We start from the raw sequence: 17,428 nt of genomic DNA, 5'->3' as shown, positions 1-17,428 counted from the left end.
GAGAGCCATCTTCCCACTTGGGGGCTTAGCTGCGACCCCGTAATCGCCTAAGTAAAAAATACTCCGAGTGGAGAGAAATCCTCCCACTCGGGGGCTTAGCTGTGACCCTTTAATCGCCTAAACCACAAATACAATGTTCCGTCCCTATCCGCAAGGACGACGAGGCGTCGACTGAGCATTACCTCTGAGCTACGCCACAAATACAGTGTTCCATCCCTATCTGCAAGGACGACGAGGCGTCGACTGAGCATTACCTCTGAGCTACGCCACAAATTCAATGTTCCGTCCCTATCCGCAAGGACGACGAGGCGTCGACTGAGCACCACCTCTAAGCTACACCACAAATACAATGCTCCGTCCCTATCCGCAAGGACGACGAGGTGTCAATTGAACACCGCGTTTGAGCTCCGTCACAAGTACAATGCACTTTCATTGGGCAAAGGGTGAGAAGGTCAAATCCAATCGGAACCAAAGCACAATCAGGAACTGTTTTGGAAAAACAGAGCAAAAGCCACGATATTCAAAGAAATCCAAGTTTGGATAAACCCTACAAAAGTTCAGAACTGCAGCGGGAAAGAGTACTCAGGCATCAAGCCTGAAAGAGTTTAACGATTACACGATCACTCGGCATTCCGAGGCAAGAAGTGTGGCGCATAATGTTTTTCAGTCACTCGTCAGGAGAAGGGCTAGCTGGATCACAGAAACTATCAAGATCAATGCTGTCTGCAATGCGAGTGGCAGCTTCCAGGAAAGTGTCCATGAAGGACTGGAAAGTATGCTTCTTGGTGTTCACAACCTTGAGGTCCGCCAGCTTGTCTTCTCTGGCGTCTTTGCAATGCACTCGGACCAATGACAGGGCAACGTCAGCGCCACAACGAGCAGATGATTTCTTCCATTCTTGCACTCAGCCAGGGATCTGATTCAGTCGAGCCATCAGTGACTCGAGATCTTGTGAAAGTTCTGCCTGAGGCCAGAGTTCAGCATCAACCCGAGTCATCGCTGCCTTCAGTCAGGAAAGATAAGCAATGGCACTATCCATACGTGATTCCAACCGCAGCAAGTTCGTCGCAACATCATCTTTAACAGGACAGTTGATGGGGTCAAGACCCGTCTCGACCCGCCCAGTCTCAGCCTCAAAGTCCTAACAAAGTTCTGCACAATCGTAAAAAATGGTGAGTAGACATTATGACAGAACGTTCCAATCGTCGGCAACTAATCGGTCAAACGACTATACCTTCAAGCTTCAGGACAAGTTTTGCTGCAACTTGTCCCAGATAGGACTCCAGCTCGCCTGTCTTGGCTTTAAGGCTTCCGACTTCATTGGTTAAGTTCTCCTTGTCCTTCTTCAGTTGCTCGACCTCCCTATTGGCCTAGAGATGGCGGTCTTCAGCTTCGAGTTCTCCTCTTCCAACCTGCTGACCGAAGCCAGCTTCTTGTCCGCAAGCATTGTCTTCTCTCGCGCCTCCTTCTGAGCAGCAGCAAGATCTGGGTCCTTCTTCTCTAGAGCCTCCATCATTTTCTCTAAAGAAACAACACTCTTCAGACGAGCTTGAAGTTGACAGTTTTCACTACGCACATCTGTCCATGTGAAGTCGCTCAGTTCAAAGAGACTGAAAGAAAAAACACAAAGGAACATGAGCCACAAGGTGGACAGTTGACGATTGATTGCCTCCCATGATGGATGTTTCTTCCTGAGCAGTCTTGAGGTTCTTCTTCGCTAGTTCAAGATCAAGATTGAGGCTGATTTGCTTCTTGTTCAACTCAGAAAGTTGAGCCCCAAGATCACAAGACCTCTGCAGTCAGCGGGAGATATATATCAGTCGACAGAAACAAAAGACAATCACAGTGAAAGTTACTCTAAGACTACTGGGTGCCTTAGCGTGCCCCCACTGGTTTGGATCAACACTCAGCATGGTCTGCCCAGCATGAGTCAAAAAAATGAGTAGATTTTCAGACCCCAGCCGACTGCCAGCAGTCAACCGTGGTCTCGGGGACTACACCCAGTGGGTGCACTCTGCGTGCCCCCACTGGTTCAGACAAACACTCGACTCAACATGATTTGAGTGGAGTGGAAGACCTCTTAAACTCTAAGGTAGACACACCCTAGTGGGTGATTGGATATGAAACACAGACCCACAATAGTAGATGCATGCACATATGGGGCAGCGAAGCAACAGCGGCAGTTTTTCATGACTTAAAAGTTCAGTCGGAAGTTAACTGACCTTGACGTTGGTCTGCAGAGCAGTGCTGGCATTATAGGCCACCTGACTGGCCTCGTGCATCACCTTTACTTGCTCCATAACAAGATTCACCTGGCGAAGAGCCTCCCTGGCGGCACTTGGCGAGTCGTCTGGAGTTTGGTATGTAGCAAAGAGTGTTGGCACCAAGGTGGCCAAAGCAGCCATGGGGTCGGATGCATGGAGTTGCACTGGAGCAGCAGGAGTCGGAGCAGTCGACCCTGACGGGAGATCAATCGTCAACGGGTCGGCGAATGTGACGTTTGTCCGAACCGGATCTACGGATCGCTCGACCACCATCTCAAGCACCGGCGTCGACTGAGGGACTTGAACCTCAAGTGCTCTACCGCTCGTGCCCTTGCCTCTCCTCCTCCTCTCCTTTAGAGGCACTTCTTTTTATTCTTCATCCGGAAGCACGACAATGTCTCATGAAGCTGCAGCAAAAAGATAACATCTGAAATTCAACTGATCGACAACTCAATCGACAATATAAGTTTTGGTCGAGCGGACTTACCAGCTCGAGAGGGGGCCACATCATCAGTTTCCTCGTCTCCTGGGGCCTTGTCAATGTCCATATCAGTCACGGCAGAGGTTCGGCTGGAAAGGTACACTATCCATTCGGTCAGAACATAAGAATCAGTCAGTAGAGATAAACACAGAAAAGATACTCACCCAGAGGCAACAGGAACGTTCATCTTGATCCTCGGCAGAGTCTTCTGAGCTTTTGGAGGAGCAACCTTGGGCTGCTTGGGGACTTTCTCTGTTGGCTCCGGAGTCGACGTCCGAGTGCGGTTCTGTGTTTGGGTGCTTGGGGCCGCGTCCTTACCGCGCCCGCCCGCCGGTCATGGTGTTGCTTGGATCGGCATTCCGAGCGAGGCGGCGAGTCGACCGCTTCTTCGTCGTCAGACTCGTCGCTTTCCTCTTTGTCTTCATCATCCAAGGATTCCCAATCACCGCTCTCCTCCGCACTGGCCTCTCCCTCCTAGCCTTGCTCCAGAACTTGTTCACCATTGGGCATCGAATACATCTCAATAAAAACCTACAAGACAAGAAGTCGAGTAAAAGTCAGTCAGACTCAAGAGTAGTCGGAATGTGTACCCAAAAACAGTCGGAATGAAGGCACACCTTGTCTGTCTGATTTTCATCACTGAAGGGGACGACTCTCCTAGCTCCTCTAGGGTTGTCCTTGTTGCCTGTAATTCTCTTCAACCACAGGGCCACTGTCTTAGCCGGTACTTCTTCTGGATGAACCCGAGCGGTGTCGTCGGCCCCAGAGTACATCCACATAGGATGGTCACGGGCCTGGAGAGGCTGGATGTGTTGACTGAGGAATACTTCCAGCAGGTCCATGCTAGTGACACCCTGATTGATCAGTTGGAGCACCCTCTCAACTAGCATGTTCGTCTCCATGCTTTCAGCGAGGAAGGAGTCTGAACACGATCAAAGGTGAAGTGGGGAAGTCCGGTCGACTGGCCTAGAGTTGCGAGGTCCTGGCAGTAGAACCAGGTCGACTGCCAGCCCCTGACCGATTCAGGAAGAGTCATGGAAGGGAAAGAGCTCCTCTGCCTCTTCTGGATACCCAAACCCCCACACATCTGAATGACAATTGTTTTCTTGTCACTCGTGTTTGCTTTCTTCACCGACTGAGAACAGATGGTGAAAATGTGCTTGAAAAGACCCCAATGTGGTCGATAACCCAGAAAGTTCTCGCACATAGACATGAATGCATCAAGATATATGATGGTATTGGGAGAAAAGTGATGGAGTTGGGCGCCAAAGAAGTTCAAGAAACCCCGAAAAAAGGAGTGTGGAGGAAGAGAGAAGCCCCGGTCAACATGGCGGCTGCGACTCCGTCTCCCCCTCCGGCAACCTCGCAACACCCTTGGCGATCAGCTCGGACTCCACCAGCTCATCCAGATCTTCCTGCCAGAGCGAAGACTGGATCCAATCGCCTTGGACCCAACCCGGCGGCAGTGCCAAGCGCGACGACGACCCGCGATTCTGCTTCTTGCCTTTCTCCGCCCCCGTCGCCTTCTGTGCGCGTTCCAGCGCCGCCGTCTTGTCCTTCACCATGGTGGCGGAGCGGCGGCGTCGAGAACAGAGGAACTAGATGCAGTGGGGAAGCGGAGGAAAAGAGAAGGAAACAGACGCGCACAGTGCAGGCGCCTCTGCTCCGTCGCCTTATAAAGGCACACTTCCGAGTGGCTAACGCATGGGCCCGGGCGATCCTGTCAAATCCCGCAACAGTCGCGTGTTGGGTACATGGCGAAAAAGGTGGCACGGAGATCAAGGCACTCTGGTCTATCCATCCCGCTTACCACGGCACGCAACGTCCCACGCGCTTCTCCGAAATTTCGAATCCCGCGAGATCCGGGATACGCCATAACCAATCGCGACAAAGATTCTGCGCCCAGAAACAACACTCGACAGACAATGTTGCAAATTCACTCGGCAATTTTCTGAATCGATCAAGGCGACTGAAGCTAAGCTAAAGTTCTAACATGAGTGTGTCGTCTTGCGTAACTACTCATGAGGTGCAAGGGTCGGAACAAGATCAACTTCAATCTTCTTTCCACTCGGACCTTAATCCATTCAGGGGCTAATGATGAGGATACAGACCTAGGGTAGGGTCACAAGCCTGACCTATACGCCCTACCTAAGGTCACTACCCTAGAAGCAAAGAAGCTCAAGAGACAACAAGGGGTACCCAGTAAAGATGTCAAGTGCAATCCACTCGACCAACGAACCACTCGGATACCCCTCTTTCCCGAAGTCACACGACCAGTCAACCACTCGACCATACAGGAAACCACTCGACCTACTGAAGACCAGAAGTCACTCAGAACAGCAATGGGTGAGTATTCACTCCGTAGTCTTTAAGGTCATTAAAGGCACTTAAGGCTGGCGTTACCAGTAACGCCTCAATCTTTATGTACATTCAACCCTCTATAACGGGGTATGGCTGGGTTCCTGGCAAACTCTATATAAGCCACCCCCCCCCACCTCTGGGACAAGGGTTTGCACCCCCTGTAACACACACACACCTTCATACATTCCAGTCGACCACCTCCAGGCTCTGATACGTAGGGCTTTTACCTCCTCCGAGAGGGGCCTGAACTCGTAAACGCTTGCGTACAACCTTGCCGTAGCTAGGACCTTGCCTCTCCATACGTACCCCCTATACTAATTGTCAGACTTAGTTTGGGTCCAATCTTGCGGTGTCCTTTCCCAGTGACAGTAGGGGCAGCAAGGCACGTATTGTATTGTTGCCATTGAGGATAAAAAGATGGGGTTTTCAACATATTGCTTGAGTTAATTCCTCTACATCATGTCATCTTACTTAATGCGTTACTCCATTCTTTATGAACTTAATACTCTAGATGCATGCTGGATAGCAGTCGATGTCTGGAGTAATAGTGGTAGATGCAGGCAGGAGTCGGTCTACTTGACACGGACATGATGCCTACATTCATGATCATTGCCTTAGATATCGTCATAACTTTGCACTTTTCTATCAATTGCTCAGCAGTAATTTGTCCACCCATCGTATTATTTGCTATCTTGAGAGAAGCCTCTAGTGAAACTATGGCCACCGGGTCTATTTTCAATCATACAAGTTTCCGATCTATTATTTTAGTTTCCAATCTACTATTCTTGCAATCTTTTGCTTTCCGATCTATAAACCAGAAATACCAAAAATATTTACTTTATTGTTTATCTATCTCTATCAGATCTCACTTTTGCAAGTAACCATGAAGGGATTGACAACCCCTTTATCACGTTGGGTGCAATTTTGTTTGATTGTTTGTGCAGGTATTCGGTGATTTGTGCATTGTCTCCAACTGGATTGATACTGTGGTTCTCAAACTGAGGGAAATACTTATCTCTACTTTGCTGCATCACCCTTTCCTCTTCAAGGGAAAACCAACGCAAGCTCAAGAAGAGCAGGAAGAATTTCTGGCACTGTTGCCGGGGAGATCTACGCCAAGTCAAGACATACCAAGTACCTCATAAACTCTCATCTCTTGCATTACATTATTCGCCATTCGCTTCTCATTTTCCTCTCCCCCACTTATAAAACGATTTTCAAAAAGATTTTCCTTTTCTTCGCCTTCCTTCCGTTCGATCTTCTGTTTGCTTGTGTTACCATCTGTCTTCTTTTTCCTTGCTAAAAGGATCCACATCCAGTTGCTAATCTTCTTAAGAGATCCAATTATGATGAACCAATTTCTAGTGATTTGAGTGCACTAGATTATCTTTATGAGGTTTTGCTTGAAATCCATCAATCTGAAAATTGTGATGAAGTGCTTCATGAAGTGATTGACGATAGATCTTTGAATAAAAAGCATGATTGCAATGATGTTATTACAAATTCTGTAAATGTCAATTGTCTAATATTATGCAAAACCCTAAGCTTGGGGATTCTAGTTTTGCTATGTCCACTACTTGTTGCAATGATCATGATTTGGGTGATTCTTCTTATGATCTTCAAAATTTATTTAAGCCCCATGATGAATATGAGATTGATAATAATGTCTGCAATAATATTGAAAGTGGGTTTGTAAGAGTGTCAACTTTATATCCCACATATTTGGATAATGTTCAATCTTATGAAATTTTTGATAAAAGTGGGTTTGGAGAGGTCATGACTTTAGTTAATGTTAATCCCACAATTTTGGAAGAGTGACAACTTCGCATGCATGTGGATCATGTTGAGAATATGTTATGTGATAGCTATATTGTTGAGTTTGCTTATTATCCTACAAGTAATTATTATGAGAGAGGAAAATATGGTTGTAGAAATATTCATGTTACTAAATTACCTCTCTTCATGTTGGGATTGCTATCGTCTCTTTCTTCTTCCTTGCATATGCTAGTTTTTGCTTGCCTTGATAATTTGTTTGCTTATAAAATGCATATGCATAGGAAGTATGTTAGACTTATATGTGTTTATCACGTGTTTTATGATGCTCTCTTTGCGCTTCAATTCTTGTCTTTCATGTGAGTATCATTGAAATCTCAATGCCTAGCTAAGGGCGTTAAACAATAGCGCTTGTTGGGAGATAACCCAATTTTAATTTTTTTTATTTGCTTTTTGTTCCTGTTCTGCTTTGAATAATTCATCTAGCCTATAGCTACATCTAGCCTATAGCTAGATGTGGTTTTGTGTTTTAATTAGTGTTTGTGCGAAGTAAGACCTTTGGGATAGCTTACGGTGATAGTTATTTTGATCCTGCTGAAAAACAGAAACTTTTGCACCCAGTAAATAGTTTCCTGGATTTTATTGAAATGTGCTTTTGATCTGATTATATTTGCTCTAGATTGGTACACAAATTTCCTAGGTTTTCCTAATGTTTCAGAATTTTTGGAGTCACAGAAGTATTCGAGAGTTACAAATTGCTACAAATTGTTCTGTTTTTGACAGATTATGTTTTCTATGTGTTGTTTGCTTATTTTGATGAATCTATGGGTAGTATTGGGGGGTATGAACCATGGAAAAGTTTGAATATAGTAGATATTACATCAATATAAATAAAGAATGAGTTAACAACAGTACCATAAAGTGGTGATTTATTTTCTTATACTAACGGAGCTTATGAGATTTTTGTTGAGTTTTGTGTTGTGAAGTTTTCAAGTTTTGGGTAAGGGTTTGATGGACTATGGAATAAGGAGTGGCAAGAGCCTAAGCTTGGGGATTACCAAGGCACCCCAATGTAATATTCAAGGACAACCAAAAGCCTAACCTTGGGGATGCCCCGGAAGGCATCCCCTCTTTCGTATTCGTCTATCAGTAACTTTACTTGAGGCTATATTTTTATTCACCACATGATATGTGTTTTGCTTGGCGCGTCTTGTATGATATGAGTCTTTGCTTTTTATTTTTACACAATCATCCTTGCTGTACACACTTTTTGAGAGGGACATGCACGAATCATGATTTATTAGAAATAACTCTGTGTGCTTCACTTATATCTTTTGAGCTAGGCAATATTGCCCTAGTGCTTCACTTATATATTTTTAGAGCACGGTGATGGTTTTATTTCATAGAAATTGATGAACTCTCATGCTTCACTTATTATTTTGATAGTCTTTTTAAATAGCATGGCAATTTGCTTTGGTTATAAATTTAGTCCTAATATGATAGGCATCCAAGAAGGATATAATAAAAACTTTCATATAAAGTGCATTGAATACTATGAGAAGTTTGATTCTTTATGATTGTTTTGAGATATGAAGATTGTGATATTAGAGTCATGCTAGTGAGTAATTGTGAATCTGAGAAATACTTGTGTTTAAGTTTGTGATTCCCGTAGCATGCACGTATGGTGAATCGTTATGTGATGAAGTCGGATCATGATTTATTTTTTTGATTGTCTTCATTATGAATGGCTGTTTGGGACGAGTGATTGTCTTTTCCTACCAATATATCCCCCTAGGAGCATGCGCGTAGTACTTCATTTTGACAACTAATAGATTTTGCAATAAGTATGTGTGTTCTTTATGACCAATGTTGACTCCATGGATTATACGCACTCTCACCCTTCCACCATTGCTCGCCTCTCTTGTGCCATGCAACTTTCACCGGTACCATACACCCACCATATACCTTCCCCAAAACAACCACCATACCTACCTATTATGGCATTTCCATAGCCATTCCGAGATATATTGCCATGCAACTTTCCACCGTTCCATTTATTATGACACGCTTCATCGTTGTCATATTTCTTTGCATGATCTTGTAGTTGACATCATATTTGTGGAAAAGCCACCTTTCTTAATTCTTTCATACATGTCACTCTTGATTCATTGAACATCCCGATAAACCATCGGAGGCATTCATATAGAGTCATATTTTGTTCTAAGTATCGATTGGTAATTCTTGAGTTGTAAGTAAATAAAAGTGTGTTGATCTTCATTAGAGCATTGTACCAATGAGTAAAGGATGATGGAGACTATGATTCCCCACAAGTTGGGATGAGACTCCGAACAAAAAATAAAAAAATAAAAAAAGAGGCCAAAAAAAGGAGATAGGCCCAAATAAATAAAATGAGAGAAAAATAGAGAAGGGGCAATGTTACTATATTTTTTCCACACTCGTGCTTCAAAGTAGCACCATGATCTTCATGATAGAGAGTCTCCTATGATATCACTTTCATATACTAGTGGGAATTTTTCATTATAGAACTTGGCTTGTATTATTCCAATGATGGGCTTCCTCAAATTGCCCTAGGTCTTCATGAGCAAGCGAGTTGGATGCACACCCACTTAGTTTTCTTTTGAGCTTTTATAAACTTATAGCTCTAGTGCATCTGTTGCATGGAAATCCCTATTCACTCACATTGATATCTATTGATGGGTATCTCCATAGCCCGTTGATACGCCTAGTTGATGTGAGCCTATCTCCCTCGTTTTGTCTTCTCCACAACCACCATATTCTATTCCACCCACAGTGCTATGTCCATGGCTCACGCTCATGTATTGCGTGAAAGTTGAAAAAGTTTGAGAACATCAAAAGTATGAAACAATTTCTTGGCTTGTCATCGGGGGGGGGTGCATGATTTAAATATTTTGTGTTGGAGTAATGGGCAATGGGCAGCCTCACCCAGGTCCCAGGACTTATCAAGACTTTGGGCCAGCTCCGCCTAGCTGGGCCCTAAGAAGATGCTCCGCCCTCTGGGGGCCGGCTGGCCTTACGGTCGGCTACCAGAGGGCGGCCGACCCTAGCCAACAACGTTGCGGGTGGCCGGGTCCTGCCCACCGGCCTTTGGAGAGGGCGGCATCAAGCAGGCGGCCGCCTCATGGCGTCGGTACAGCCGAACCCCCTTCAAGAGTACGAGTTAGGACATGGCTGCAGTAAAGCATGTCGCCCCCGACGCACGGGAGGCGTGGCTACAGTGCTCCGTACAGGCGAAGATCTCCGCACGACGGGGCACTCTGCCATGTCTCCCCTGACATCGCTCAGAGCAGGCGGAGCCATGTTCCCCACGACGACCTGTCGGTACGGCCTGCCGGCGGCGGGCCCTATCGGGCAGAGACTCCATAGAAGACGGCGGAATCCCAACCAGTCGGACTCGGGCAGGGCCGACCTCCAGCAGGCGGCCGTCCCTCACCCCGAGACAAGCATGCCATTAAGCTGATGAGACCAGGTGTGGCTACAGTGATCTCCCACCAGGCGGCGGGACTGTAGCCACGCTGAAGATGACCAAGCCCTCGTTACCAACGGCACGGCTACAGTGAGCAGCCACCCACCAGTCAGCGGGGCCCACCAGGCGGCGGGCCCCAACGGTCGGCGGAGGAGCCGAAAGCCAGAGACGCTGACAGCCGGGCCCAGCACCCGGACAGATTACCATTGTACCCCTGGGGGTAGGCCTATATAAACCCCCCAGGGCACCCATGCAAAGGGTTCCAACTCTGATAGAACTAGCCAGTTACCTAGGGCAGGGAAGAGCTAAGCCTTGCCTTCTCCTACCTCTAGACACAGCTCAAGCAGCGACTTGTAGCACTAGTGCCTTAGTGATCATGCAGAGACCCTGCAGAGCAGGAGTAGGGGTATTATCTCCACGGAGAGCCCCCAACCTGGGTAAAGTTCGCCGGCGTACGTGTCTACGCCTTATCCCGCTTCCAGGCACCGGCGACGTTCTACTCGCTCCCACCATGATAAGCCATCCGTTGGCATATCTCGCACCCAACCCCCGACATTTTTTGTGGTGAAGATGGAGCATAGCCAGACTATATGATTTTGTTGGATAAGCTTTCTTTGTCCATGTTATTTTGAGAATACATAATTGCCTTGTTAGTATCCTTGAAGTATTATTGTTTTTATGTCAATATTAAGCTTTTGTTTTGAATCTTACAGATCTGAACATTCATGCCACAATAAAGAAAATTACATGGATAAATATGTTAGGTAGCATTCCACATCAAAAAATTTGTTTCTATTATTTACCTACTCGAGGACGAGCAGGAATTAAGCTTGAGGATGCTTAATACGTCTCCAATGTATCTATAATTTTTTATTGTTCCATGCTATTATATTATCTGTTTTGTATGTTTTATATGCATTAATATGCCATTTTATATTATTTTTGAGACTAACCTGTTAACCTAGAGCCCAATGTCAGTTCCCGTTTTCCCCCTGTTTTGAGTTTCGTAGAAAAGGAATACCAAACGGAGTACAAACAGAATAAAACCTTCGCGATAATTTTTCTTGGACCAGAAGACAACCAGGAGACTTCGAGATGAAGTTGGAGGAGCCATGAGGTGGTCACAAGGACGAAGGGCGCGCCCAGGGGGTAGGACATGCGCCCCACCCTTTGTGGGGCTCTCGTGCACCTTCTGACCTAATTCTTTCGCCTATATATTCCCATATATCCCAAAACCAACAGAGGCATCCACGAAAACACTTTTCCACCACCACACCTTTTGTACCCGTAAGATCCCATCCAGGGGCCTTTTCCGGCATCCTGCTGGAGGGGGATTCGACCATGGAGGACTTCTACATCAACACCATTGCCCTTTCGATGAAGCGTGAGTAGTTTACCACAGACCTACGGGTTCATAGCTAGTAGCTAGATGTCTTATTCTCTCTCTTTGATTCTCAGTACCATGTTCTCCTCGATGTTATTGGAGATCTATTTGATGCAATACTTTTTTGCGGTGTGTTTGTCAAGATCAGAAGAATTGTGGATTTATGATCAGCTCATCTATGAATATTATTTGAATCTTCTCTGAATTCTTATATGCATGATTTGATATCTTTGTAATTCTCTTCAAACTATCGGTTTGGTTTGGCCAACTAGATTGGTTTTTCTTGCAATGGGAGAAGTTCTTAGCTTTGGGTTCAATCTTGCGATGTACTTCCCTAGTGACAGTAGGGGAAGCAAGGCACATATTGTATTGTTGCCATGAAGGATAAAAAGATGGGTTTTCGTCATATTGCTTGAGTTAATTCCTCTACATCATGTCATCTTACTTAATGTGTTACTCTGTTCTTTATGAACTTAATACTCTAGATGCATGTTGGATAGCGATCGATGTGTGGAGTAATAGTAGTAGATGCAAACAGGAGTCAGTCTACTTGACATGGACGTGATGCCTATATTCATGATCATTGCCTTAGATATCATCATAACTTTGCGCTTTTTTATCAATTGCTCAGTAGTAATTTGTTCACCCTCCGTATTATTTGCTATCTTGAGAGAAGCCTCTAGTGAAACCTATGGCCCCTGGGTCTATTTTCCATCATACAAGTTTTCGATCTACAATTTTATTTTCCGATCTATTATTCTTGCAATCTTTTACTTTCCGACCCATAAACCAAAAGTACCAAAATATTTACTTTATCATTTATCTATCTCTATCAGATCTCACTTTTGTAAGTAACCATGAAGGGATTGACAACCCCTTTATCGCGTTGGGTGCAAGTTTGTTTGATTGTTTGTGCAAGTATTCGGTGATTTGTGCGTTGTCTCCTACTGTATTGATACCTTAGTTCTCAAACTAAGGGAAATACTTGTCTCTACTTTGTTGCATCACCCTTTCCTCTTCAAGGGAAAAACCAAGACAAGCTCAAGAAGTAGCAGTTCATCATCCTCATTGGTGCCTCTCCGATGATGCATGAGTAGTTCATTGTAGACCTTCGGGTCCGTAGTTAGTAGCTAGATGGCTTCCTCTCTCTCTCTCTCTCTCTCTCTCTCTCTCTTGATTCTCAATACAATGGTCTCTTGGAGATCTATTTGATGTAACTCTTTTTGCGGTGTGTTTGTTGGGATCCAATGAACTTTGAGTTTATGATCAGATATATGTTTTTATCCATGAAAGTTATTGGAGTCTTTTGATCTCTTATATGCATGATTACTTATAGCCTCATATTTCTTCTTCGAATCTTTTGTTTAGTTAGGACAACTAGATTGATTTTTCTTGCCATGGGAAGAGGTGCTTTGTGATGTGTTCGATCTTACGGTGCTTGATCCCAGTGACAGAAGGGGAACCGACACGTATGTATCATTGCTATTAAGGATAACAAGATGGGGTCTATTTCTACATAAATAGATCTTTTCTACATCATGTCATCATTCTTATTGCATTACTCTGTTTCTCGATGAACTTAATACACTAGATGCATGCTGGATAGCGGTCGATGTGTGGAGTAATAGTAGTAGATGCGGGCAGGAGTCGGTCTACTAATCGTGGACGTGATGCCTAGATAATGATCATTGCCTGGATATCATCATAATTATTTGAAGTTCTATCAATTGCCCAACAGTAATTTGTTTGCCCACCATATGCTATTTTTTCTTGAGAGAAGCCACTAGTGAAATCTACGGCCCCCGGGTCTCTTCTTTATCATATTTGCCTTCGAGATCTATTTTTATTTGCTTTTATTTTCAGTTCTATTATTCCGAAAATACAAAAAATACCTTGCTGCAATTTTCATTTATTTATTTATTTATTATCGCATTCCCACGAGATGTATTTATCCAAACTACTACAATTTTACCTATCTTTTTACCCGTGAGGGATTGACAACCCCTCTCTTACGTCGGGTTGCAAGTATTTGTTCTTTGTGTGCAGGAGTTGTTTACGTGGTGTTGCGTGGTTCTCCTACTGGTTCGATAACCTTTGTATCATCACTGAGGGAAATGCCTACCGTTGTTGTGCTGCATAATCTATCAAGCCAACATCGTCTGTCATCATTGTCCTCAGCATCATCCCTCAGTTTCTCAACTATGGTCTGAATCTCTGTGATCTTCACATCAAGGTTGTACATTTTGCTCTCATTAATCCTCTCTAAGCTCTCTTGATTCTGAGTCAAGGTGGCCAAGCTCTTCTCAATCCTCACGGTAGCCTCTAGCAGATATGTGAGATAATCTTGCTTAGTCTTGAGATTCACTATTGAAGCATCTGGAGCACTTGCTGCTTTTGCTGCCTAGCAGCCTTTGCCTTCTCAATCTTCTCCTGGGCCTCAGCAGAAGTAGGATGTGATGCATCCATGACAACTTCATTGTCCTAAAAATCAGTCCTAAGAGGTAGATGCTCTTTGCAAGAAGATATATCGCAGTTCCAACTTTGGAGTTAATCAATATCTGAATGTGTGGGGCATATCCACATGACCTACTTTGGTTGGCTGATGTCCTCTTGACTGTCTCAACTATTAAGCTCATGACCTTGAACTTTTGGGGAACATCAAATAGGTGTAGCAAGTTGATGGGATGACCATGTATCATCCTCTGATCTCCAGACTTAGGCAACAAAGTATGCCTCGGGATGGTGTTCATGGTGGTCAATCCAGCAAGCAGGTAGTAGATTGATCCAAGCTTGTGAGTCTCCAGGGCTACATCAGGAATAGGCTTATACATGTTAGCCATGGAGTTGTGATCCTTCCTGGGTTTTCCCTAAACATCAAGATCATATTCATCTTCCCATGGAGCATTGATGAGCTTATCCCATTCAGAGATTGATGACTCATACCTAGTGCCCTCAGTCATCCACACTATCTTCCCATCTGGATAGAAGTGCGCAGTGGAGTAAAACTGCATAATCATTTCATCATTCCACTTGATGTGCTCTTGTCCAACAAAACCATCAACTCCATTCAGCCTGAAGCTCTCATGAACATGGGAAAAATAATCTTCATTTTCATCATTTTATTCCCAATCAACCCATTTCATGTCACACACTATGGGTTTCTTGTCTAGTAACACAGTCTCACAGAAGTCCTGCTGTTCTCTGGAATGGAAACAGTAGTCAACAGCAGTCCTCCTCCTTGGGGCATAAGGATCATTCTTTCTCCATTGTCTCAGACCTGCACCCTTTCTCAGTTTCATGTTCTCAGTAATAGGATGATCATCATTGTGGTACAGAATATTTGGCTTCAATTTCCTGAGCACTAGTGGCTCATCATCCTCTTGAACCTCAGGCACTCGGGCCTCTTGTTCTTCTCAGTAGCTGGGATAGTTCTTGTGGATCTATTTGAAGCTGAAGTTTTGGGTGCAGTAGGTGAAGGTTTTGTCTTGGGCTTGGAAGGAGCAGCACCAGCAGATTTCATTGCATCACTCATGAACTTTTGAGTCTTGGCAGGGGGTGCTTATTCTTGCTCTTCCTCCTCTTCATCTTCAGATGAGTGCTTTTCAAATTCAGCAATTGGATCAACTAGCTTGCACCATCTACCTCTTTTCCTTTCCTTCTTTTTCTCACCAGCACCACTTGGTGCAGCAGCAGTTGTTTGCTTTGGAGCAATAGTGGATTGTATAACTTCTGACAGTGGAGCTCTCTTGGCAGGAGCTTTCTTTTGAAGTCTAGGCTTGGTGGTGGCAGCAACACCAACATACTCTTTCCTGACCACTTTCTTCTTGGAAGTTACCTCTTCCTCAACCACAAAATCCTCATCTTCACTGTCAGAATTCCTCTTCTTCCTCTGTCTGGTAGCAGCCTTTGGTAAGTTGCTAGGGGTGCTTCTGCTACCCTCATCATGGCTACCACTAGGGCTTGTGCCCTCACTAAGGTCGACTTGCTCCTATGACCTGTTCTGGTTGTCACCGGCCCCTGACATTTTTGCAATTGACCCTGTGAATAGATGGATATAGGTAGAGTAGGATGAGGATCACAAAATACAGCTGGTTTTTGCAAAAATTGATTCAAAATCTTAACTTTAGTTTTCCATAGAAAGCATTTCGGAGCTACCGATATGATAATATCGGTGACACCGAAGCACTTAACAGAGTCTAAACATGCAGTTTCGGTCAGACCGAGTTGAAGTTTGGTGACCCTGAGATGCTAGGGTTTCACTGAGAAATTGCTTTTGGTCTCACCGATCAGTATGTTTCAGTCAGACCGAGTTGTACTTAGTGCAATGTCCAGGGCCAATCGATGGGACCTAAAACTTCATTTCGGTCAGTCCGAGATGAGTTCGGCGGAAACCTAACCCTGAGATTTTGGATCAAATCTAATCTAGAGGAGTTTTTGTGTGGATAGGAAGATTTCAATCGTGGCAAGAATACATGCATTAATTTTGTGCATTAAATCAGAGAATAGAAATTGCACAAAGGGGTCGAACCATACGCTAACTTGGTGATGGCTCGCTACAGCGGGAACGGCATAGATGATTCCCGTTGACGGTGGTGGAGACCTGCGATGAGAGCAGAAAGGTGGAGAGGGCGATGATCAAGAGACCAAGAGCGGCAGCTGTCGGATATCAGGTTTCGACTAAACCCTTAAGGTTCGAACTCTGGGGTGCGCGTGAAGATCTTCCCCCTACCGATCCACGCCTGAACGCCTCGCTACGAATCTATACTACATGATCAACAACACATGGGACACGAGGTTTATACTTGTTCGGGCCACCGTTGTGGTGTAATACCCTACTATAGTTTGTGGTGTGGTGGATTGCCTCTGGGGCTGATGATGAACAGTACAAGGGAAGAATAGCTTCGCGAGGTGTGTTCTTGTGTTGGTGTTCTGCTTGGGGAGGGTTCGGTCGGTTGATCATGAGATGCCCCTCCTACTGTAGCGCCTAGCCCTACTTATAGAGGCCCTGGTCCTCTTCCCAAATATTGAGCGGGAAGGGAACCAACAACGGCCATTTTGAAGGGGAACATATAGTACAAGTACTCCTGACTAAAGTTGGTCTTCGACTACCAAAGGCACTGGCGATGACGTTGTCTTGGGCTCCACAGTGACCTGTGTCCTCCCGCTCTGCTGGTCTTGGTCTTGTTTCACTGAAATGGTAACCTTTGCTTGATGCCTCGATACTCTCCGCCTGCGCTTGCCCCCTTTGCACCAAAGAGGAAACAAGGACACTGGATAGACCGGCACCCGCCTGGCGCCCGCCTGGCCTTGATCGTCATGGCCTGCATCATGAGTACCTCGCGAGGTACCCCTGCCTTGATCTCTCCACCTCCTTGCGAGCCTGCTTGGTGAGGTTGCTCCTGAGGAAGCCTTGCATCGTCCGCCCCGCGAGGCTTGGTCCCTTGCGAGGGTCTTGAGCTTGAGTTGATGAAGATGGGCCGTACTGGGCCACTCCTCCAGCCACGCCGCAGGCTGCAGGCAGGCAAGTCTGGGGACCCCCATTCCCAAAACACCGACAGTAGCCCCCGGGCCCAAGGCGCGCTCGGACTTGGCTTAGCAGCGAAGCGAAAGGGCAATTGTGAAGCGCCGCGGGCCCCAACAGCCTGTGGCCTTGGTCGTCG

The sequence above is a fragment of the Triticum aestivum genome, chromosome 3B (assembly GCF_018294505.1).
Source record: "Triticum aestivum cultivar Chinese Spring chromosome 3B, IWGSC CS RefSeq v2.1, whole genome shotgun sequence".
Lineage (NCBI taxonomy): Eukaryota > Viridiplantae > Streptophyta > Magnoliopsida > Poales > Poaceae > Triticum > Triticum aestivum.
This window is presented reverse-complemented; position numbering follows the sequence as displayed.